The 24479-nt window shown below is 38.8% G+C and overlaps 1 protein-coding gene across 14 annotated transcripts in view; it reads right to left on the reverse strand.

The window, feature by feature from the left end:
• ZBTB44 (zinc finger and BTB domain containing 44) overlaps positions 1–24479 on the reverse strand; it is a 70689-nt gene that overhangs the window by 27519 nt on the left and 18691 nt on the right. The gene's annotated exons all lie outside the window — the stretch shown is intronic.

Genomic DNA, 24479 nt, shown 5'->3' on the forward strand with positions numbered 1-24479 from the left:
AACCTCCATAAGCTGCGGGAGTGGCCCAAAGAAATGGCAAAAAAGACCAAAAAAAAAAAAAGTAAAAAAATCTGTCATTATTAAATACTTTTAATTTAACAAATCAAATAATATTTTAGTTTTTAACAGTACTTTCCCCCAAACTCTTTTCAGACCCTCTGTGTGAGGTCAGGGAGGCTTGTATTAGCCCTTTGATAAAGATAAGAGAACTAATACTCAGAGAAGCTGAGAGACTAACAAATGACAATCTAAGCTAAGATCTGGGACTTCTCACTCTTAGATCACAGTACTTTTCCAAAACAAAAACATACAGCTATGCATATCAATTATTTCACCTAAGATTAAAAAGTACTGAAATAAATGCAAAGCAAAGCAAACTTGGGAGAAGTACTTTCTGTGAAATTATTTTTGAATAAGGAAGATTTCAAACGCCTTAAGAATATAGCCAGTAGTTAAAAATGATGTTAAAGATGACGAATATTTAATTAGCCTGGAAAAACATGTGTTTCTGAATATTAAATGAATGTACATTTCCGATGTAGAGTTAACATTCAATAGCGGCTATTACGTATCTAGTGAAAAAATGTGACAAAAAGAATATACAGAATATATAGCATTCATCTTTGCGAAATAAATACATGTAAGTGTATATTTGTACACATACACATACTCAGCAGGAGAACATGTTTTAACTAGAGATTCATGAATTCCCAATGAGGGCCATGATCCTTCTGAAACTGTACACAGAAAAATGTCTGTATGCACACATGACAGCTTCCACCATATTTAAGGGAATCACTAGTAGAACATGAGGTTTTTTTTTTTTTTTTTTTTTTGTCTTTTTGCCATTTCTTGGGCTACTCCTGCGGCATATGGAGGTTCCCAGGCTATGGGTTTAATTGGAGCTGCAGCCGCCGGCCTACGCCAGAGTCACAGCAACGCCAGGTCTGAGCCGTGTCTGCAACCTACAGCTCTTGGCAATGCCGGATCCTTAACCCACTGAGCAAGGACAGGGATGGAACCCGAACCCACAACCTCATGGTTCCTAGTCGGATTCATTAACCACTGAGCCATGATGGGAACTCCAGAACATGAGTTGTTTATTCCCCTTCTTTTTGCACATTTTTTCTTTTAAAAAGCAGCATATTGCTTCAAAACCTTGGGATTTCAGTTCCTCTTGGTTCAAATCGCAAAGTCATACAGAGTAGGCTTACCTTTTCCTTCCACTTGAAAAAGCTTTCAAAGACCAAAGATGGCAGTCACATTCCACTCTTCCCTATGGGTTTCTCATTTCTTTAAGCTAAACATCCCTTACCCCCAAGTGATCCTTCAAATCTTACTGAAATCCTTGTTACCCAGAGTACTCTGAACAATCTCCACTTCCCATATTTAAGACTGGTTCCTAGAATTATACACAATGTGACAGCTATGGTAGGATTATAACTTGAGCCTAATAATTTCACTATTTCTACCTCCCTTTTCTACACAAATATTAGTAAGACAAAACTAGGTATTCTGACAGCAAATCATACTACTGACTTTGTTTACAGTATTGAAAACTTAATTCAATAATTGACTTATCAGATTGAGGAACTTTATTATGAAAAGAAAGGAACACAAGTACAAATAAAACAGGTCCTTGAATTCAATAAGCTTACAGTCTTTATGCAGACGACACATGTGCCTAATTAAGAGTACACAGTGCTATGTGAAAGCCGAGAATGGAAAATTTAACTCTGTGCAAGACAGAGGGCATCATGAGGACAGGACCCAATGAAAGTAGAACTTTGCTGGATGATAAAGCAGGTGGGAGTTCCAGGCTCTCGTGGGACCTCACGTGATCTCAGCAAGTGCTCACCATTCTGATCTGCCCCCTGCATGGTATGTGTAATGCACTGGCTAACTGCTGTGAATGGGCACGGTAAGTTATTCTAAATGTGCGCATGCAGAGGTTCCAACATCAATCCATTACATGAACATCCCTTTTGAATGTTCTTTGGAGGTAAATGAGTATGTGAAGGAGAAGACATCCTAAAGATTTCCAGCTGAATAAATATAAAAAATTCACTGAATATTCTGAGAAGACAAAATAATCAAATTCTCCTCCATATGATAACATGATAGAAAGGATAAACAAGATAAAGCCTTATACTCAGACAGCCAGGTAAGGCCACTGAAAATAACTGCCTTGACCATATCAGAGATAATTTTTCAAATATAAACCTGCTCCATATACTTTCCTAAAGACCAGTAATCATAAGAGACTAGGCAGCTAGGACTGGTCTAACTAAATTACCACTTAACATATTTGCTGATTTTTCTCTCAGAAGTGAGATGAAAAGGGGGGAAAAAAGGGGAATATTTGTGGGAATTCCTGGGTGGCTCCATCAGTTAAGGATCTGGCATTGTCACTGCTGTGGCATGGGTTGCTACTGTGGTGCACATTTGATTCCTGGCCCGATAACTTCTGCGAGGCTCAGGCTCATGAAAAAAAAAAAAAAAAAAAAGGCTGTATTTATATAGTTTTTTGTTCATTTACCCTACCCCAGTAAACTGGCTTCTTCTTTTAAAAGCCCAATCATGAGCATTTAGTTTGAGATCACATGGATCAGGGAGGAATATGCCTCCAAGCAAGTGATACTCATAATCCAGGTACCATTTGCATGAACAAAGGTGTGAAGGCAAGAAATTAAAATAGTATATCTGGAGAACATGTGTTGAAAACATTTCAATCTTGGTTTGGGTGGAAGTCCCAAACAAAAGACACTACATTCCAAAGTGAGGTGCAAGGCCCCCTATGCAAGGAGGTAGTGGAAAACATTTTTCAACCTTGGTTTAGACCCACCTTCGACATTCAAAGAGTTAAATATGAGAAAAGGATTTTTTGGCATTCCCGTCGTGGCTCAGTGGTTAACAAACCTGACTAATGTCCTTTAGGACATGAGTTCAATCACTGACCTCCTTCAGTGGGTTAAGGATCCAGTGTTGCTGTGAGCTGTGGTGTATGCCAGCAGCTACAGCTCCGATTCTACCCTTAGCCTGGGAACTTCCATATGCTGCAGGTGCAGCCCTAAAAAGACCGGAAAAAAAAAAAAAAGGATTTTTGTGGAGAGTGATCAATGTGCTATGAGTTTCAAAGCCTCTCCCATTTCCTTCTATTCCTCTGAAGGGAAAGGCACTGAGGCAGGTTTGCCCTTTGTTTCAGGTCTATGGAAAAAATCTAAAGGGTATGAGTCCAATTTAAACTCTGGTCAAGACTAGGAAGAATGCTTACCATTCCCTAACAGTATACAAGCGCAACGCCCAAAGTTGGTGTAAATTCCAGTACTGCCATTAAAGCTGTGGGACTTTAGCCAAGTCACCAAACTACCTTAATTTCTTTAGCAGTGAAACAATAGAACCCACCTCAGAGTTCTGAGGGATTAACTGGCCTAATACACGTAAAGTGCTTTTAACAGTACTTAGCATGAAATAAATGCTCCATAAACACTGGTTGCTGCTACTGCTAAAGACATTTTTCCTACTCAATCCTTGCCTCTCCCAATCCTGGAGTGCCCAAAAAACCAATCAGCAAATGAAAAGGAATAAAAGGGCAGCGGAGAAAAACAGAAAGAAAAAAGAAGCCAAATGAAACTCAATTTCCACTACAGACCTGTAACAGGCATGAGGTGGGCAAGGACGATAACCCTTTACTCAATGAAGATGATTAATTCTTGAAAATAATATTTCTATTCCCTGAAAGTGACCAGAAGTTATTAAAACTTGCCCTTCAAGGAGTTAGAAGGAGTACTATCCCCATAAGATAAATTTAAATGGACGGTGGAAAATGGATTCTGAATACTTTCCATAAAGCGTTGTTTGTTCACACTTATGGTACAAAGTCTGATAGATGGAGGAATAGAACGGGCAAAAGATGAAGATTAGACTGGGAAATGCCTTGTATGCCATTTATTTATTACGTGAATTTATTAACATAATGTGTCTGTGAAAACTTTGTTTCATGATATATTCTACAATAAAAAATTACATGGACATACATAATCTGGAAATACTGCAGTAACATACATACATGTTGCAAAGTGGCATGACACCATGTTATTTGAAAAAGTCATAAATATGGACAATACAAAAACCAGAAAGTATAACCTGATTTTTTTCTTTTAATGGCCACATCTACAGCATGTGAAAGTTCCCAGGGTAGGGTTGAATTGGAGCTGCAGCTGCAAGCCTACGCCACAGCAACACCAAACCCGAGCCACATCTGTGACCTATGCCCCAGCTTGCAGCAATGAACCCACTGAGCGAGGCCAAGGGGTAGAACCCACATCCTTCTGGAGACTATTTTGGGTCCTTAACCCGTTGAGCCAGAATGGGAACTTTGAAATTTTTAAATTAGATAATTCTATTAAAAAAAAAAAAAAAAAACCTCTCTCCATACGCATGTAGATGAATATGTATGTGTGTAGTTACACATTTGGAACTCATTTAAAATTCTTGAGTAAATTTTTTTTTTTTTTTTGGTCTTTTTGCTATTTCTTGGGCCGCTCCTGCGGCATATGGAGGTTCCTAGGCTAGGGGTCTAATTGGAGCTGTGGCCACCAGCCTACACCAGAGCCACAGCAATGCGGGATCTGAGCCGCGTCTGCAACCTACACCACAGCTCACGGCAACGCCGGATCGTTAACCCACTGAGCAAGGGCAGGGACCGAACCTGCAACCTCATGGTTCCTAGTCGGATTCGTTAACCACTGCGCCACGACAGGAACTCCTCTTGAGTAAATATTTAATTCAAATTACTAATGTAGAATTTATGCAGCACTCACAAGTAATAAAAATGTATTTTGTAACAGTTTGCAATTTGAGCTAGTAAGTCAAAAAATTTCCTTCCCATCTCTTTAATTCAGAATCACTTAAGTAGTATATACACATTTATGAAAGTGGGAGTTGCTAAATAACATATACTTTAGGAGAAAAAGTTCTGATTTTGTTTTGCAGTTGAGTTGAAAAATCTTTGTCATAACAGAATGGTTTAAGTTAGACAAATCTTAGGTTCTGAATTCTGACTCTTCCATTTACCATTCACTCATTCAAACTTAAATTACTTCATCTCTCTATGCTTCAGTTTTCTCATATGTTAACAGGAATGGAAATTACACTTTCGATAGCCAAAATGAATGAATTAGCACAATTCCTGGCATAAAGTAAACATTCAATAAATGTTAGCTACTATTATTACCCTGGAAAAAGTGTGAATAAAATGAAATGGAGATCAAATTTCAAAATGTCTTTTTTATGACACAGAGCACATTTTGAATATGTCTATTTTGATTTAAAGATTAGCTGATAAAAATTATCAGAGGATATGAGATTAAAACAGAGTAGCTCAGCATATATAGTTAGGTGGCTGCCTCAGATGATTAAAGTAATGAGAGACTGATAATCCTGAAACTAATTTGGGTGGATGCGAAAGGTGATATTTAATAAAAATTTTAAATATCTAGCCACATCTCAAAACTGGACACTAACTTTCCAAATAACACTGACAAGATTTTAATTATGCTAAAATTGAACTGAGATAATTGCGTTGCCAACCTATACTAGGACCTTTAGATACGTTATCTCATACAAGGTAAGCTGATAATAACCTGACTTTACAGAGGAAATTGAGATTTGGAACACTGTTTTGTTCTAGGCCGCTTCTGTTTATGCCAAAGCTAAGGACCTAGGACCTTATGATAGGCACTGGTAGTCACTGGGGAGTAGGGTATTTATAGCTACATGTGGTGGCAATATAGAGTGGCTGTTATAGCAGTGCAAGTGTAGGATAAGATAAAATTGAATTAAGTCAGTGGCAGTGAGGACAAAGCATAAATCTGAAAAATTTAGGAGGTAAAACCACCTGGGCATGATTTTGCATTAAGGATGGAGGCGGGGGTAGCTAGGAGAGAACAATGTAACCCTAGCTTTCTGACATGGATGGCTGAGTGGACAGTGTTTTCATCAAACAAGATAATGAAAGATGAAGAGCTGAATTGGGTAGGGGTTAGTGATGAACGAAAATAAGTATTTTGGTTTTAGGCACACTGGATTTGAAATACTTCTGAGAGGAATATCCTAGAGTAAATTTATATAAAGTTGCCCATTTTGGTCCGGAGTCCATGGACAGGTTAGGTATTGGGTTTTAAGTCACGGATAAATCTAAAGAATGCGTCAGGAGCATGGGCAGAAAGGCAAGGTGTAAGAAGATTGGAATGGGTGAACAGCAAAAGGATTCAGTGAAAATACAGTGTCTAAATTATATTTTGAACCTTTCCAATTTTCAACATAGTACACACAAAATAGGCACTGAAATAAATGAATGGATAAATATATGTCGTGAAATTTCTATCTGGTCTGGTTATATAAAGGGCCTATATCCATTATCAGTAGTTAAAGGTGAAGATAGTTACATTCTGAATTTGAGTTTGAATTAAAAGCATCAATATGAACTCCTAACGTAGTTACTCTTTGGCAATGAATATCCCCAGCACCCAGACTAGCTTCCAGTTCCATTTCCCACTAAAAGAAATCATGGCTCCCTATATCGCCTTCCAGCTATATGCAAAAAAGCTATCAAAGATCATTAGGGATATGCCAAAATGCAAGTCACTTTGAGGAGGTTCCCAATGGCAAAAAAAACTGAATAAACTGAAACAGTGAAATACGTTTAAATTCATGAATTCATATGACACCAGAAACAAAAATAAAGCCAATCCATCACCATGCTAATGAACCAAAAAGATTTTTTTTGTGTCTTTTTAGAGCCGCACCCACAGCATGGAGGTTCCCAGGCTAGGGGTCTAATCAGAGCTATAGCCACTGGCCTACGCCACAGCCACAGCAACATCAGATCCAAGCCATGTCTGCGACCTACACCACAGCTCACGGCAATGCCGGATCCTCAACCCACTGAGCGAGGCCAGTGATCGAACCCGAAACCTCATGGTTCCTAGTTGGATTTGTTTCCACTGTGCCACAACGAGAACTCCCAAGAAGTTATTTTAAAAACTGGTTTTTAAAAAGAGGAAAGGCAGTTTCTGCAGTGGTTAGGCAGGTTAAGAACCCAACTAGTATCCATGAGGATGCAGGTTTAATCTCTGGCCTTGCTCAGTGGGTTAAGGATCCAGCATTGTTGTGAGCTGTGGTGTAGGCCTGCAGCTGCAGCTCCGATTAGACCCTAGCCTGAGAACTTCCCTCTGCTGCAGGTGTGGCTGAAAAATAAATAAATAAAAATTAAAAAAGAGGAAAGAATAAAGTGTTTACCTTGCCTTTCCAATACAAATGATATTTCTAAGTAATCAAATAGAACATGAAAGGTTTCTCTTTAGAGAACTATCCCAGCTAATAACTGAAGAAGGAACATTAGAATTAGAACACCCGTAGTGCACATGATCCCACCTCCCCATAAAGAGGTATTAATCATTAAGGTTTATAACTTCACAAGAAGAGCAATAAGACACAGCCAAAAAGATTGAACAAAAATCTGACCAAGTCTGTAGATCCAACTACCAATTCACAGTAATTACAGAGGTAACAGGAATATGTTAAGCTACACCACAGCAATACAAGCAGCATTTAGACTGTGAGAAATTACAGGACAAAAGAGTTGAAAGGGAAAAAACCAGCAAGGCAGAAACGAGATTAAGGGGGAACTAAAATGGGGAATTTAAAAGATTAAAAGAAACTTCAAAGATTTTATAAACCAGTCAAACTATGGATCTTAAAAGAATAAACTTACGGGGTAATTGGAAATTAGTTTTCATTGACTGCTGGGAAATATCAAGAAATTATTAATTTTAAAATGCAATAACACTGCCATATATTTTATAACAGAGCTACAATTCACATCTCATACAATTCATTCCTTTAAAGCATACAATTCAAAGTTTCTTGAGTATATTCACAGACATGTACAAAAATCACCAATTTTAGGACCTTTTCATACCTCAAAAAGAAGCCCTATAGATATATTAGCTATCACCACCATCTTCTCCCCTCCACCTCACCTTCCACTTCTCTGCTGGCCCTAAGCAATCACTAACCTGTTTCTATGAATTTTCGTATCCACAACTTTCATGTGTGGAGTTTCCCTTGTGGTTTGGCAGAAACAATTCTGACTAGTATCCAAGAGGATGCAGGTTCGATCCCTGGCCTCGCTCAGTGGGTTAAGGATCTGGCATTGCCAGGAGGTGTGGTGTAGGCCAGTGGCTACAGCTCCAATTCAACATCCTAGCCTGGGAACCTCCATACACCATGGGTGTGGCCCTAAAAAGACAAAACAAACAAAAAAACAAAACAACAAAAAAACCCTCTAAAAGACAACCAAAAAACACCTCTCATATGAATGGAATCATATAATTTGTGAACAGTGGTTGGCTTCATTCACTTACCATAATGTTTTCAAGGCACATCCAAACCAGCAAATATCAGAGTTTTATTTTTATGTCTAGATAATATTCCATTGTATAGATGTAGCACATTTTATCTATCTCTTCATCAGTTGATGGACATTTGGGTTGTTTACACATTTTAGCTATTATGAATAATGCTTCTATAACCATTCTTGTAAAAGTTTTTGTATGGACACGCTTATAGTTTTTCTAAATATGTCTCCAGGAGTGGAATAAGACTCCAGTGGTAGCTCTTGGCTAATGCTGAACATCTTTTCATATGCTTACTGGCTATATGCATATCCTTGGAGAAATAACTATTTGAAAGCTTTGTCTGTTAAAAAATTTTTGTCTTTTTACAGCTGCACCTGCAGCATATGGAAGTTCCTAGGCTAGGGTAGAATTGCAGCTGCAGCCTATGCCACAGCCATGGCAACAACAGATCTGAGCTCCATCTATGGCCTACACTGCAGCTTGCGGAATGCCAGATTCTTAACCCACTGTGCGAGGCACAGGGATGGAACCTGAATCTTCACTGACACTACATCCAGTTCTTAAACATGAGTTAAAACGGGAACTCCTTTGTCCATTTTTAACTTGGTTGTCTTTTTTTTTAATCTTTTTGCCTTTTTCTAGGGCTGCTCTGGTGGCATATAGAGGTTCCCAGGCTAGGGGTCTAACTGGAACTGTAGCCACTGGCCTATGCCAGAGCCATAGCAACGTGGGATCTGAGCCTCGCCTGCAACCTACACCACAGCTCACAGCAACGCTGGCTCCTTAACCCACTGAGCAAGGCCAGGGATTGAACCGAAACCTCATGGTTCCTAGTCGGATTTGTTAACCACTGAGCCACGATGGGAACTCTGCAACTGTATTCTTAATTTCATCTGTGATGGTTCACTGTTCATAGTATTCTTTTATAATCTTTATTATTTCCTTCCTTCTGCTTGCTTTATGTTTAGTTTGCTCTTCTTTTTGCAGTGTTTTAAGGGGAAAGCTGATTATTTGAAATCTTCCTTTCTTAATATAGGTATATACAATTATAAATATCCAAACACTGTTATAGCTATGTAAATTTTGGTATGTGGTATCTTCATTTTCATTCACCTCAGAATGTTTTCTGATTTCCTATTTGACTCCTTCTTTGACCTGCAGGTTATTTAGGAATGTGTTTTATTTTCATTTATAAGTTTCCCAAAAATTTTCCTATTGATTTCTAATTTCATTCCATTAAGGTCTCAGAACATACTGAGTATGATTTCAACCTCTGAAGATTTACTGAAGTTTCTTTTATGGTCTAGTATATGATCTACACTGGACAATGTTCCATGTACACTTCAGAATGTACATTCTATTGTTGGGTGGAGTGTTTTATAGTTGTCTGCTAGGTCTAGTTGGCTTAGAGAATCTACTGCCTGTTGATATTCTGACTAGTCTATACAGTATTCAAAGTGGTGTACTGAAGTCTCTAACTATTAATGTTAAATTGCCTATCTCTTCCTTCACTTGTCCATTTTTGTTTCACATATTTTAGTATTCTGTTAATAACTGCACTTATCTTAATAATTGTTGTATCTTCCTGATGAAGTGACCCTATTATTATAAAATGTCCTTAGTAACATTTTTTGTTAAAGTCTATTTTGTCTGCTATCAGTACAACCACTCTGGCTTTCTTGTGGTTACTATTTACATCTTTTTTCTATTCTTTTTCAAGCAGGCTCTATCTTTGGATCTAAAATGTGTCTCTTATAGACAACATATTGCTAGATTAGGTTTTTTTATTTTTTGTAACCCAATTTGATAATCTTTGCCTTTTGATAGTTTAGTTACATTTATGTTATTATTGATACAGTTGGATTTATGCCATTCATTCCAATTGGCTTCTGTATGTCTCAGGTCTTTTTGTCCCTCTCTTCTTCCTGTAGTGATTTCTTTTGCGATTAAGTGAATATTTTCTACTGTAGCATTTAACCTTTTTTTTTTTTTGGTCTTTTTGCTATTTCTTGGGCTGCTCCCGCGGCATATGGAGGTTCCCAAGGCTAGGGGTCGAATCGGAGCCGTAGCCACCGGCCTACGCCGGAGCCACAGCAACGTGGGATCCGAGCCTTATCTGCAACCTACACCACAGCTCACGGCAACGCCGGATCGTTAACCCACCAAGCAAGGGCAGGGACCAAACCCGCAACCTCATGGTTCCTAGTCGGATTCGTTAACCACTGTGCCACGATGGGAACTCTTTTTTTTATTTAAACTTTTTAAATGACATTTCTACTATTTTTTTGAGTTACATTCTCAGTGATTCCTTGAGTTTACCATATAAATCTTTTAAGAATCAGCTTTTGATTTCTACTACCTTAGTATCAGTGACACATAGAAACATTACCCCCCTTTTACTAATATTATCAACATACACATTATATATACTGTTACAAACACACTGTTATGATTACTACTTTACCATCTGTAGTCATTTGTGCAGTCCAATACAGTTTTGCTCCCTCTTGTTTTTGTGCTGTTACTGACAAATATATTACATTCATTGCATTTCTATATGTTATAGGGGCCACCATTACATTATGTATCTATTTTCTAACTTGCTTTTTAATGAGAAGAACAATATCCATTTCTACCATTTTTTATAATTTCCTATTTACCTATACTAGTGCTCTTTTGTGTGTGTATCTGAATTACCATCTAGGGTCATTTGCTTTCAGACTTCAGAACTTCTTTCAGTATTTCTTATGAGGTAGTCTGCTAGCAAGAAATTCAGTTTTTGTTCATCTGGGAAAATCATTTGCTTTCATTTTAGAAATATAGGATTCTGGGTTAACAGTTTCTTTCTCTGAGTACACTGAATATGTTATCACACTGCATTCTGGCCTCCCCTGTCTGACAGGAAGTCAGCTGTTAATCTTACTTGGGAGGTTCCACTTTAAGTAACAAGTTATTTTTCTCTTGCTGCTTCCAAAATGTTCTCATTTGATTTTCAGCATTTTTACTATGATGGGTCTGTTTGTAGATTTCCTTGCATCTTACTTGGGAGTTCACAGGCTTCTGAATATGTAGGTTATTGTTCTTTAAGAAACTTAGGAAGTTGCCTATTATTTCTTCAAATATTTTTTGTCCTGTATCTTCTCCTTTCGCTAATTACATTATATATATGCTAGTGTACTAGATGGTGAACCACGTTTCCTCTCTCTGTTCTTTGGTTTATACAGTCTCTATTGTGCTATGTTCAAGTTTGCTAATCTTCTTCAGCCAAACCTACTGTTGAGACCCTTTAGTGAATTTTTTTTTCCTGTTACAGCGGTTTTTCAACTACAGAATTTCCATCTGGCTCTTTTTAACAATTCCTAATTACTACCAATAGTCCCTATTTTATGTGAAATTGTCATTACGCCCTCTTTCTGGTTTTTATTGGGGGGTCACCTGGACCAGGGATCAGATCTGAATCGCAGCTGTGACCTATGCCGCAGCTGTGGCAATGCTGAATCCTTAAATCAAAACTGTGCCAGGACAGGAATCAAATCTGGGTCCCAGTGCTCCAGAGAAGCCACCAATCCCATTGTGTCATAGTGGGAATTCCTCCTTTACTTATTTAATCATGCTTTCCTTTAGGCCTATGAATATATTTAGAATGTTCTCAAAGTTTTTTTCTGTTAAATCTGACAACTGATGTAACAGGCAGTTTTATGTTGCCTGCTTTTTTTTTTCTAGTGCAAGGCTCATAATTTGTTTCTCTGCATGTTTCATAATATTTTGGTGGAAATCAGACGTATTTGATAACATATTACAGCGACTCCAGTTACCATCCCACACTCCACTTTCCGGTATTTGTTGTATTTGCTTGTTTACTTTTTTAGTGACTAGCTGGATTAACTTTAAACAAAGTCTACTCTGCCGCCTCAATCCCCACAACATCCCTCTGATGCTGCTTCTCAGGGATGTGCATCTTTGGGTACATCCACAGTTAACCCTGGAATTACAGCGATACTGGCAATCTTTCCCTTTTCCCAAAACACACCCTAGTTTTAAGTACTAATTGCTCTATTATTTTTCAACAATGCCCAGTGACCTAAATCGTTCTACAAAATAATTCAATCAAAATAATTCAACTCTTCCTCTGAAGGAAGAGTTTGAGATTCCTGCTTCATATCTATTCTGACAGGAGGTCTACTCCCAGGTATATAACTCCCTGGTTCTCCCTGTAGAGTAACCTAGGCTGCATACTCATTAAATGCACAATCTTCTCCCAATTAACTTTCAACACACTACCACTATTCTTGAGAGCACTGACAGCACTGAAGTTCTACATACTTTTTGCAAACAAAGTGAGTTGTTAAGGGAAGAGACTAGGAACTACCACCCTGTTTTAAGGTCTGCTTTACCCTGCAGGCAAAACCTCTTGAGAAAGAGCTCTGGAGCTAAAGGTTGAGAGGAGAGAACAGCCGCAAGTCCTCTAGGCTTGACTCATCTGGAATGGTGCCACTGCTTCATGAACCAAGGCATAGATGACTGGGGTCCCAGTATTCTTAGTGTGTTGTAGCCAAAGTTCCTTAAGTAGGGGAATGGAGCAAAGAAAGCAGCCCCTATCTCCCAACTGCACTCATTGCTACATTCAATGTAAATGGCCTAAACACATCAATTAAAACACAGAGACTGTCAGAGTGGATTTAAAAGAGAGAGGGGGTGGGGTGGGGGAACGACCCTGCATGATTCAAACAAATCTACAAGAAACTCACCTCGAATATATTTTAGGTAATTTAAAAGGAAAAGACTGGAAGTTCCCACTGTGGTGGAGTGAGTTAAGAATCCATCTGCAGTGGCTCGGTTGCTGTGGAGCCACAGGTTCAATCTCGGCCCAGTGCAGTGGGTTAAGGATCAGGCATTGCTGGAGCTGTGGTGCAGGTTACACCTCTGGTTTGGATTTGATCCCTGGCCTAAGAACTTCCATATGCCACTTGGGGCGGGGGGGGGGAAGGAAAGAAAAGAAAAAGAAAAAAAGAATCTTCAGGGCTAGATGATTTTACTAGAGAATCTTACCAAACATTTAAAGAAGTAACAGGAATCATAAATCTCCTCCAGAAAATAAAAGAAGACTTCTCATTTTATGAAGCCAACATTACTTCAAAACCAAAGTCAGTACAAAAAACCCCGACAAAATAGTATCTTCCATAAACAGATGTAAAAATTCTCAACAAAATATTAGCAAATCAAATCTAGTAATACAAGGAAAAATAAAAAGAATAATACCACAATCAAGCATGGCTTATCTTGGGATTACAAGGTTGGTTCAATATTAAGAAATCAATTTAATTCACCATATTCACATAGAAGAAATATCATATGGTAATTTCAATTGATGTGGAAAAAGCATTTAAAAAACTCAACATTGTTGCATGATAAACTCTTAGCAAACTAGGATTAGAAAAGAACTTCAACCCAATAAAGGGCAATTACAAAAAACGTATAGGTAACAGCATACTTATTGGTTAAAAGGGTGGATGCTTTCTCCCCTAAGATCAGGAAAAAACCTCCAAAATTACTTATTCAGCTATGATTATCTACATCAAAGGAATTTCTTTGTCATTTACAACAAGATGGATGGACTAAGAGGGTATTATGCTTCGTCAAATAATTCAGGCGGAGTTAAGATAAATACTGTAAAACATTACTTAAATGTGTTATCTAAAAAATAAGACCAATCAGTGAATATAAATAACAGAAACAGACCCACAGATATAAAGAATAAACTAGTAGTTGCCAGAGGGAAAAGGGAAGGGAGGGGGGACAAGATAAATAATAAAAATAAACAAGGCTATATATTGTATAGCACAGCCAGTATTTTTAAGTGTGTGGAGTACAACTTTTAAAAACTGCAAATCACTGTTGTACACCTGAAAATATGATACTGTTCATCAACTATACCTCAATAAAAAAATTTTTAAAGCATTCTACATTATTAAGTGATAGGGTATAAGGTAAATATAAACAAGTCAGTTGTATTCTTATATAACAGCAATGAACAAAAAGAAATCTAATTTTGATCTGTAAAAATTAAAAAACATTAGTATCATTACAGTAGTGCCAGAAAAAAAAAAACAAAACTTAAAATATAAAACAAGAGTTCTTGTTGTGACTCAGCAGTAACGCACTAGTATCTCTGAGGATGTGGGTTTGATCCCTGGCCCTGCTCAGTGGGTTAAGGACCCAACGTTGGTGTGAGCTGTGGTTAGGTTGCAAACGTGGTTCAGACCCCGTGTTGCTGTGGTTGTGGCTTATGCAGCTCAAATTCAACCCCTAGCCCAGGAACTTCCATAAGCCACAGGTGCAGCACTAAAACACCAAAACAAACAAAAAACCCCCCAAAACCCCAAAAAACAAAAACAAAAACCGCAAAACTAACAAAATATGTATAGAATCTACATGCTGAAAAGTATAAAACAAGAATAAAATAGGAGTTCCCGTCATGGCGCAGTGGTTAACGAATCAGACCAGGAACCATGAGGTTGCAGGTTCAATCCCTGGCCTTGCTCGGTGGGTTAACGATCCGGCGTTGCTGTGAGCTGTGGTGTAGGTTGCAGATGTGGCACGGATCCCATGTTGCTGCGGCTCTGGCGTAGGCTGGTGGCTACAGTTCCGATTCAACCCCTAGCCTGGGAACCTCCATATGCCACCGGAGCGGCCCAAGAAATAGCAAAAAAAGACAAAAAAAAAAAAAAAAAAAAAAAGAATAAAATAAATTAAGGAAGACCTAAGTAAATGGATAGATATTATTTTCATGAAGTGGAAGACTCAATATAATAAAAATGTCATCTACAAAATGGAAGGAAGGAAAGAAGAAAGAACTAATTTTCTACAAATCTAACATGATTATCTGCCACAGGTGGGGCCTGAAAAGACAAAAAAACAAAACAAACAAACAAACATTCCTCGTTCAATATATTGCTGGATTTGGTTTGCTAGTATTTTGTAGAGGATTTTTGCATCTATGTTCATCACTGATGCTGGCCAGTAATTTTCTTTTCTTGTGGTATCTTTGTCTGGTTTTGGTATCAGGGTAATGGTGGCCTCATGGAATGAGTTTGGGAGTATTCCTTCCTCTGCAATTTTTTGGAATAGTTTCAAAAGGACAGACATTAACTCTTCTCTAAATTTTTGACAGAATTCTCCAGTGAAACCATCTGGTCCTGGACTTCTGTTTGTTGCAACTTTTTTTTTTTTTTCTTTTTTGGTCTTTTTTGGGGCTGCATCTGTGGCATATGGAAGTTCCCAGGGTAGGGGTCAAATCAGAACTGATGCTGCCAGCCTACACCACAGCCATGCCAGATCTGAGCCACATCTGTGACCTACACCACAGCTCATGGCAATGCCAGATCCTTAACCCACTGAGGAAGGCCAGAGATTGAACCTGAGTCCTCAAGGATACTAGTTGGGTTTGTTACTGCTGTGCCACAGAGGGAACTCCTGTTGGAAGTTTTTTTCAATCAGTTTCAATTTCAGTACTTGTGATGGGTCCATTCATCTTTTTTATTTCATCTTGGTTTAGTCTTGGAAGACTGTACTTTTCTAAGGATTTGTCCATTTCTTCTCAGTTATCCATTTTATTGGCATATAGTTGCTTATCGTAGTCTCTTATGATCTTCTGTATTTCTGTAATGCCTGTTAACTTCTACTTTTTCATTTCTAATTTTTTTGATTTTGAGTCCTCTCTCTTTTCTTTTTGGTGAGTCTGGCTAAAGGTTTATTAATTTTGTTGATCTTTTCAAAGAACCAGATTTTAGTTTCATTGATCTTTTCTGTGGTTTTCTTGGTTTCTATTTCATTGATTTTTTGCTCTGATCTTTATGATTTCTTTCCTTCTGCTAATTTTGGGTTTTGTCAGTTCTTTTTTCTCTAGTTGCTTTAGGTATAAAGTTAGGTTATTTGAGATTTTTCTTGTTGCCTGAGGTAGGCTTATATTGCTATAAAGTTCCCTCTTAGAACTGCTTTTGCTGCACTTAATGTGTCTTTGTTGTCATCTGCTTCTAGGTATTTTTAAATTTCCTCTTTGATTTCTTCAGTGATCCACTGGTTATTAGCATGTTGTTTAGTCTACACGTTTGTGTTTTTTGTAGTTTTTTCCTTGTTGTTGATTTCCAGTCATACAGAGTTTTGGTTGGAAAAGATGCTTGATCTGATTTCAATTTTCTTAAATGTACTGAGGCTTGATCTGTAGCCCAGAATGAGACCTATCCTAGAGAATATTCCGTGTGCACATGAGAAGAATGTGTATTCTGCTGCTTTTGGATGAAATGTTCTATAAATATCTATTAAGTCCATCTGGTCTAATGCATCATTTAAGGCCTATGTTTCCTTGTTGATTTTCTATCTGGATGATCTGTCCAGTGCTGTCAGGGAGGTGTTAAAGTCCCTTGCTATTATTGTGTTACTGTCAATTTCTGTTTAAGGTTGTTAGCAATGGCCTTATATACTGAGGTGATCCTATACTGGGTGCATATATAATTGTTATATCTTCTTGGATTGATCCTTTGATCATTATATAATGTCTTTTTCTCATAATATTCTTTAACTTTTTGTTTGATACGAGTATTGCTACTCCAGCTTTCTTTTGATTTCTGTTTGCATGCAATAGTTTCTTCCATCCTCTACTTTCAATTTGTATGTGTTCCTAGAACTGAAGTGGGTCTCTTGAAGACAGCATAAATGTGGGTCTTGTTTTTGTATCCATTCAGCCAATCTATGTCTTTTGATTGGGGCATTTAGTCCATTTACATTTAAGGTAATTACTGACATATGTTCTTATTGTGTCTTTATTAATTGCTTTGGATTTGTTTAGATGGTCTTTTTTCTTCCTTTCTCTTGTTCTTTTTTCTTGTGGTTTGATGACTTTCTTCAGTGGAGTGTTTGAATTGCTTTTTCTTATCTCTGTGTGTATCTACTGCAGATTTTGGTTCGCAGTTTGACAAAGGAATGTGTGTATGACTGTGTGTTTATGTAAGATTGTTTTAAGCTGCTGGTCTCTTAATTTCAAATGCATCTCCAGTATCCTGCATTTGCACTCTTCTCACATTTTCTGGTTTTGGTAGCATATTTTTGTGTGGATGATTTCCTACCTTTACTATATCTATGCCTTCACTGGTGAGCCTTGTCATTTGTAGTGTTTTTCTTTTTAGTTGTGACCTTTTCTCTCCCACCTAGAGAACTTTAGAATTTGCTGAAAAGCTGGTTTAGTGGTGCTGTAATTCTCTTAGCTTTTGCTTTTCTGAAAAGCTTTTGGTTTCTCCTTCAACTCTGAATGAAAGCCTTGCTAGTCATCTCGGTTGGAGCTCTTTTCCTTTCATCACATTAAGTATATTATGTCATTCCCTTCTGTGGTTTCTTTTATATGGTACCTGCATTTGAATGAGTGATCCTTCCCCATGCTAGGGAAGTTTTTGGCTATTATCTCTATAAATATTTTCTCTGGCCCTTTCTCTATCTCTTCTCCTGGCACCCCTATAATATGAATGCTGGTGTGTTTAATGTTGTCCCAGAGTTCTCTTAGACTACTTTCATTTCTTTTCAATCTTTTTTTTTTTTTTTTATTGTTCCTCGTCAGTGATTTCTACCAGCCCATCTTCCACCCCATTTTTCACTTCTTCTGCCTCCTGTATTCTGCTGTGGGTTGCTCAGTTATTTCAGTTACTGTATTTTGCATCTCTGCTTATTAATCTTTAAATTGTCTACTTCTTCATCATTTTTTTTTTGTCTTTTTCCTATTTCTTGGGCCGCTCCCGCAGCATATGGAGGTTCCCAAGCTAGGGACTGAATTGGAGCCATAACCGCAGGCCTACACCACAGCCACAGCAATGCGGGATCCGAGTCACGTCTGCAACCTACGTCACAGCTCACGGCAATGCCGGATTCTTAACCCACTGAGTGAGGCCAGGGATTAAAACCCACAACCTAATGGTTCCTAGTCAGATTCGTTAACCACTGAGCCACGACGGGAACTTCAACATTTCTTGTAATTTATCAATTTTTGCCCCCAGTGTTATTTCCAAGATCTTGAATCATTGTTACTATCGTTAGTCTAAAGTCTCCTTCGTGAAGGTTGATAATTTCCTGATCACTTAGCTGTTTTTCTGGTTTTTCTCCTTGTTCCCTTATCTGAGTCCTAATTCTCTTTTCATGTTGTATAGATTTTTGGTGTGGTCTCCTCTTTGCAGACAATAGGGTTGTAGCCTCTTGCTTCTGATGTCTGTCCCCACTGTGGCTGAGGTTGGCACAGGGACTTACTGCAGGCTTCCTCATGGGACCTGGTGCCCAACCACTGGCAGGTAAAACTGATTCTTATCCCTCTGGTGGGTGGGGCGGCTTTGTCCCTGGGTGAGATTAGAGGCAGCTGTGTGTGTGTGGGGGGGGGGGGGGTCTTTAGGCAGCCTGTTTGCTGATGGGTGAGGTTGCAGTTCCACCCCATTTGTTACTTGGCTTGGGGCTTCTCAGCCCTGATGGCAGTGCCAGATTGTTACAAAACAGCCACCTCTAGAGAAGTTCACACTGATCACTGTTTCCAAGACCTGTGCCTCCAATGTCCTTCCCTCATGATAAGCCAGTCACCCCGTTTTCCCAGGAGGTCCTCCAAGAACCGCAGGCAGGTCTAACCCAGACTCTCTGCTTTGCCCTGGGACCCACTTGCACATGAAATCCTATGTGTGCCTTTCAAGAGTGGAGTCTCCATTTCCCTCAGTCTATGGAGCTTCTGCACACAAGCCCCGCTGGCTCTCAGTGTGAAATGCTCTGGGGGCTCCTTCTTCCAATGCCAGATCCTCAGGCATGTGAACCTGATGTAGGGCTCAGAACTCTCACTCCTGTGGGTAGGCCTTGCAATATAGTTACTTTCCAGTTTGTGGGCTGCCCATCCTGCCTACATAGGATTGCTTATATTGTGTAATTGCCCCTCCTACCATCTTGATGTGGCCTCTTTGTCTTCTGGAGTAGGATATCTTCTTTGATAGTTTCCAATCTATTTTGTTGAATTTTGTTCAGCAGTTGGAGGTAATTTTGTTGCTTTTATGAGAGAAGGTGAGGTCCAGTTCTTCTACTCTGCCATCTTAATCCTGTCTCAAACCACAGATATTTCTGATAGCACTGATTCTGAGGCTCTGACTTGGTTCAATGGGTTGGGTCTGCTCTTCCACCAGACTGTCCACATGTGGTTATTTTATTTTTTTTTTTATTTATTTTGTCTTTTTGTCTCTTTTTTGTTGTTGTTGTTGTTGTTGCTATTTCTTGGGCCGCTCCCACGGCATATGGAGGTTCCCAGGCTAGGGGCTGAATCGGAGCTGTAGCCACTGGCCTACGCCAGAGCCACAGCAACGCGGGATCCGAGCCGCGTCTGCAACCTACACCACAGCTCACGGCAACGCCGGATCGTCAACCCACTGAGCAAGGGCAGGGACCGAACCCGCAACCTCATGGTTCCTAGTCGGATTTGTTAACCCACATGTGGTTATTTTAAATCAAACTAAATTAAACTGAATACTCAGTTCCTCAGTCTCACTATATCAAGTAGTATATTAAAAAGCAGTTTACTGTTTTGGTAATATGCCCATATCACTTCATTTTTATTTTTTGGTCCTTTGTCCTTTTGGGGTTGCACCCATGACATATGGAGGTTCTCAGGCTAGGGGTCTAATAAGAAGCTTTTGCCGCCGGCCTACGCCAGAGCCACAGCATCTCAGGATCTGAGCCGCATCTGTGACCTACACTACAGCTCACGGCAATGCCAGATCCTTAATCCACTGAGTGACGGCAGGGATCAAACCCGCAACCTCATGGTTCCTAGTTGGATTCATTTCCGCTAAGCCACAAGGGGAACTCTACACTTTTTTTTTAATGCTCTTCAAAACTCTATTATAAATGAAAACACCTCTATCATCTAAGTTATTTAATCAACAGCAGTTAATAAAGGTTTTGCTGTTGTTTTTTACTGTGGCAAAACAAGTAACATAAAACTTACCATTTTAACCATTTTTAAGTGTACAATCTTGTGGCTCTGACGTTCACATTGTTGCTCAAACATCACTATCTCCAGAACTTTTTCACCGTCCATAATTAAACTCAGTACTCCTCAAATGATAATTCTTCATTCTTCATCCTCCACCCTCTACCAGACCCTGGTAACCAACCTTCTTCTACATTCTGTCTCTATGAATTTTACTACTCTATGTACCTCATATAAGTAGAATCATACATTATTTGTCCTTTTAAAATTGGCTTATTTCATTTTAGTATAATGTCTTCATCCATGTTGCAGCATGTATTCTAATTTCCTTCCTTTTTAAAGACTGCATAATGTACCACTGTATGTCTACTTTATTTATCTGCTGATGAACCTTTGGGTTGTTTCCACAGGTTTTTAATCTCCCACTTAACTAATGAAAGCACGATTTATTCTCAATTCAAAGAATCTCCGAGTAGAGATGAATCTTAGTGATCATACAAGTTCCACAGTGTTCTAATTCTAAAATCACTTGACGGAAATTATCACCATCATAAAATTCTGTATTATCTTAAGAGTGGCTACCACTTCAAACTGTTCATATTTCTCTTTTCCAAACTGGCAATTACCATCAGTATTTTATTTATTTAGTCATGACATACATGTTCACATGTGTGATTACCTCTCCATGGGCAAGGCCTCATTTTTTATTTTATATGGTACTCGTTGTGCTTCCTGGATTTGAGGGAGTGGTTCCTTTCCTGTGTTAGGGAAGTTTTTGGCTATTATTTCTTGAAATATTTTTTCTGTCCCCTTCTCTCTTCTCCTTCTGGCACCCCTATAATACGGATGTTGGTGCGTTTAACGTTGTCCCAGACTTCTTTGAGACTCTCTTGTTTTTCAGTCTTTTTTCTCTTTTCTGTTCTGCATTTGTAATTTCCACTAATCTGTTCTCCACCATGCTTATTCATTCTTCTGCCTCCTGTATTCTGCTGTTAACTGCTTCTAGTGAGTTTTTTATTTCAGTTATTGTATTTTGCATCTCTTCTTGTTTAAGTTTTATATCTTGTATCTCTTTGCTCAGTGTTTCCTGTAAGTTTATCCATCTTTGCCTCCAGTTTATTTCCAATGTCTTGCATCATCTTTAGCATCAACAATCTAAAGTCTTTTTCTTGGATGCTGAGAATCTCCTCATCACTTAGCTGATTTTCTGGGGTTTTTCCTTTATCCCTCATCTGAGTTATAGTTCTCTGTCTTTTCATTTTTATAGGTTTTTGGTGTGGTGACCTTTTTACAGATAATAGAGTTGTAGCCTCTCTTACTTCTGGCTGTCTGCCCCCCTTGTGGCTGAAGTCAGTATGGGGGCTTGCTGTAGGCTTCTTGATGGGAGGGGCTGATGCCTGCCCACTGGTAGGTGGAGATGATTCTAATCCCTCTGGTGGGTGGGGCTTAGTCTCTGATGGGATTAGAGGCAGCTGTGGGCCTGGGGGGTCTTTAGGTAGCCTGTTTACTGAGGGGCGGGGCTGTGATCCCACCTGGATTGTTGTTTGCCCTGGGGCTACTCAGCCTAACTGATGGGTGAGGCCAGATTATCACAAAATGGTCACCTCTAGAGAAAGGCAACTGCTGAATATTCCCAAGAGCTTTGCTTTCAATGTCCTTCCCTCACAACAAGCCACATTCACCTGTTTTCCCAGGATGTCCTCCAAGAACTGCAGTCAGGTTTGACCCAGATTCCTATGGAGACCCCACTCTGCCCTGGGACCCAGTGCACATGAAAGTCCGTGTGCGCCTTTTAATAATGGGGTCTCCGTTTCCCCCAGTCCTGTGGAGCTCCTGCACACAAGCCCCAATGGCCTTCAATGCCAGATACTCCAGGGGTTCTTTCTCCCAGTGCCAGATCACCGCAGGTGAGGGTATGATGTGGGGCTCAGAACTCTCACTCCTGTAGGTCAGTCTCTGTGAACCAGTTAGTTTTCAGTCTGTGGAGCTTCCCACCCGGGAGGTATGGGGTTGTTTATATCGTGAAATTGCCCCTCCTACCTCTTGATGTGGTCTCCTCTTTTTCTTCTGGAGTAGGGTATCTTTTTTAAGGTTTCCGGTCCATTTGGGCAGAGATTGCTCAGGCTTTAGCTGTGAATTTTGTTGTTTTTAGGAGAGAAGTTGAGCTCCAGTCCTTCTATCCCGCCATCTTGAGGCCTGATTTTTTAAAAAAATTGTGGAGTTCCCACTGTGATTCAGCATCACTGGAGCACCAGGATACAGCTTCAATCCCCAGGCCAGCATAGTAGGTTGTGACTCCAGTGTTGCCACAGCTGTGGCATTGGTCACAATGGTCACAACTGCGGCTCAGATCTGATCCCTAGCCTGGGAACTCCATATGCTACGAGGCAGCCAAAAAAGAAAAAAAAAAACTACATTAAATGTAACATATAATTTGCCATTCTAACCATTTTTAAATGTGTAGTTCAGTGACATTAAGCACATTAATAATGTTGGGCAGACAACATTGTTATCTACTTCTAAAACTTCTTCATTGACAAGGCCAGATTTTGACAAAACTCAAAAAAAACTACAGAGGACAAAAGCAAATAGCATCGCAAATTTTACTTTGGCATAATATTCCTAAACGGAACTTACAAAGCCTGTAAGAAATAAATTCATCATTTAACTATATCAAAAAATTCCATATTTATAAGAAGAAAATATATTCAATTTCACTTTTAAAAACTGAGCTTTATTTGAAAATGAGAAGAAATCTTGATTTTTTTTTTTTTTTTATTCTCTATTCCAGATACTTGAAAGGCAGCACATAGGTAAAACTTATAGAATTACACTGTCTGTTACGTTACCACAAATTTTTTCACTGAGTCAATCTTGCTTATGGGCAATTACATGTGCAGTTCACACTTTGCTTGCTCATCCTTTTCATTAAAAATTTTGTTTATGGAGTTCCTGCTGTGGTGCAACAGGATTGGAGGCATCTCTGCAGTACCAGGATGCAGGTTCAATCCCTGGTACAGCACAGTGGATTAAAGGATCTGGTGTTGCTGTGGCGGTAGGTCACAATTGTGGCTTGGATCTGATCACTGGCCCAGAAATTTCATATGCTAGAGGGAGGCACCAAAAATAAATAAATAAATAAAAATTGTTCATGAATAAAATAAAATCAAAGTAACTGAAATAATCACAAACACTCTAATAATTCACAACTGCTAGAGCTATTAATGGTACTGTAGACTAGAAATGGTTCTATACAATAGCTTTAGCTTTAACTCACAACTGATAGAGACAGCAATTACAGAACCTCTGGTAAGACCTGGTCTTCTGAGGACCCACACTCAAAACTGGTCAAGAACAAGACTTTATACAACTCTAGAAATCACCAGTCTTGCATAATATAGACAGCTGTGGAAAAATACTGTATTCCGATACAGTCAATACTATATTAAGTGTCTCCAGGGGAAGCATATGCTAGGCTGTGAGGTTTGACTCTGACACTTCTAGTTTTCATTTTTGTATACTATAGATATTACTTTCCATGGCTTAAAGATTATCTTAGAGGTTAAAGCGATAAAGGAAGGAGGAAATACTGAAAAAAGGTAATCTTTTTCCCTTCAAGTGGGAAAAAAAATAAACTCTCAGAAAATAGAATGAAGGAACTTGAACTTCGGAGCCAGAAGCTATAATTAGGAGATTATTTTACAGTTTTAAAAGTTTAGATCAGTATTTACCAGGTGCTAAAAAGGACGGAAAGGTTAACCAAGTCATAACTTAATGGATTATGGGAGAGGAGCTCAGATTACTCAATTCTTGGAATCTACTGCCTTTTATAAAAAACACAGTTAAAAATAGGAGCTGGAGCCAGTATTTCTAAATTATAAGTACTCTTTCCATTGACTTGATAACAGTATAATTGTTTCCATATAGGAACAATTGGGAAACAGCTTGGGATGGGAAAAGGTTATAACTTGTTAAAGTAAGTATCTTTCTAAATTATCAAACAAATGATTTAGGCAAATTCCATAACAAAATGTTTGAAAGAAAGAAATTACTGTTGGGTT

The sequence above is a fragment of the Sus scrofa genome, chromosome 9 (genome assembly GCF_054392235.1).
Source record: "Sus scrofa isolate SSC_HxYL_T2T_F1_AM1 chromosome 9, Sscrofa_HxYL_maternal_Yorkshire_Landrace_v2.0, whole genome shotgun sequence".
Taxonomy (NCBI): domain Eukaryota; kingdom Metazoa; phylum Chordata; class Mammalia; order Artiodactyla; family Suidae; genus Sus; species Sus scrofa.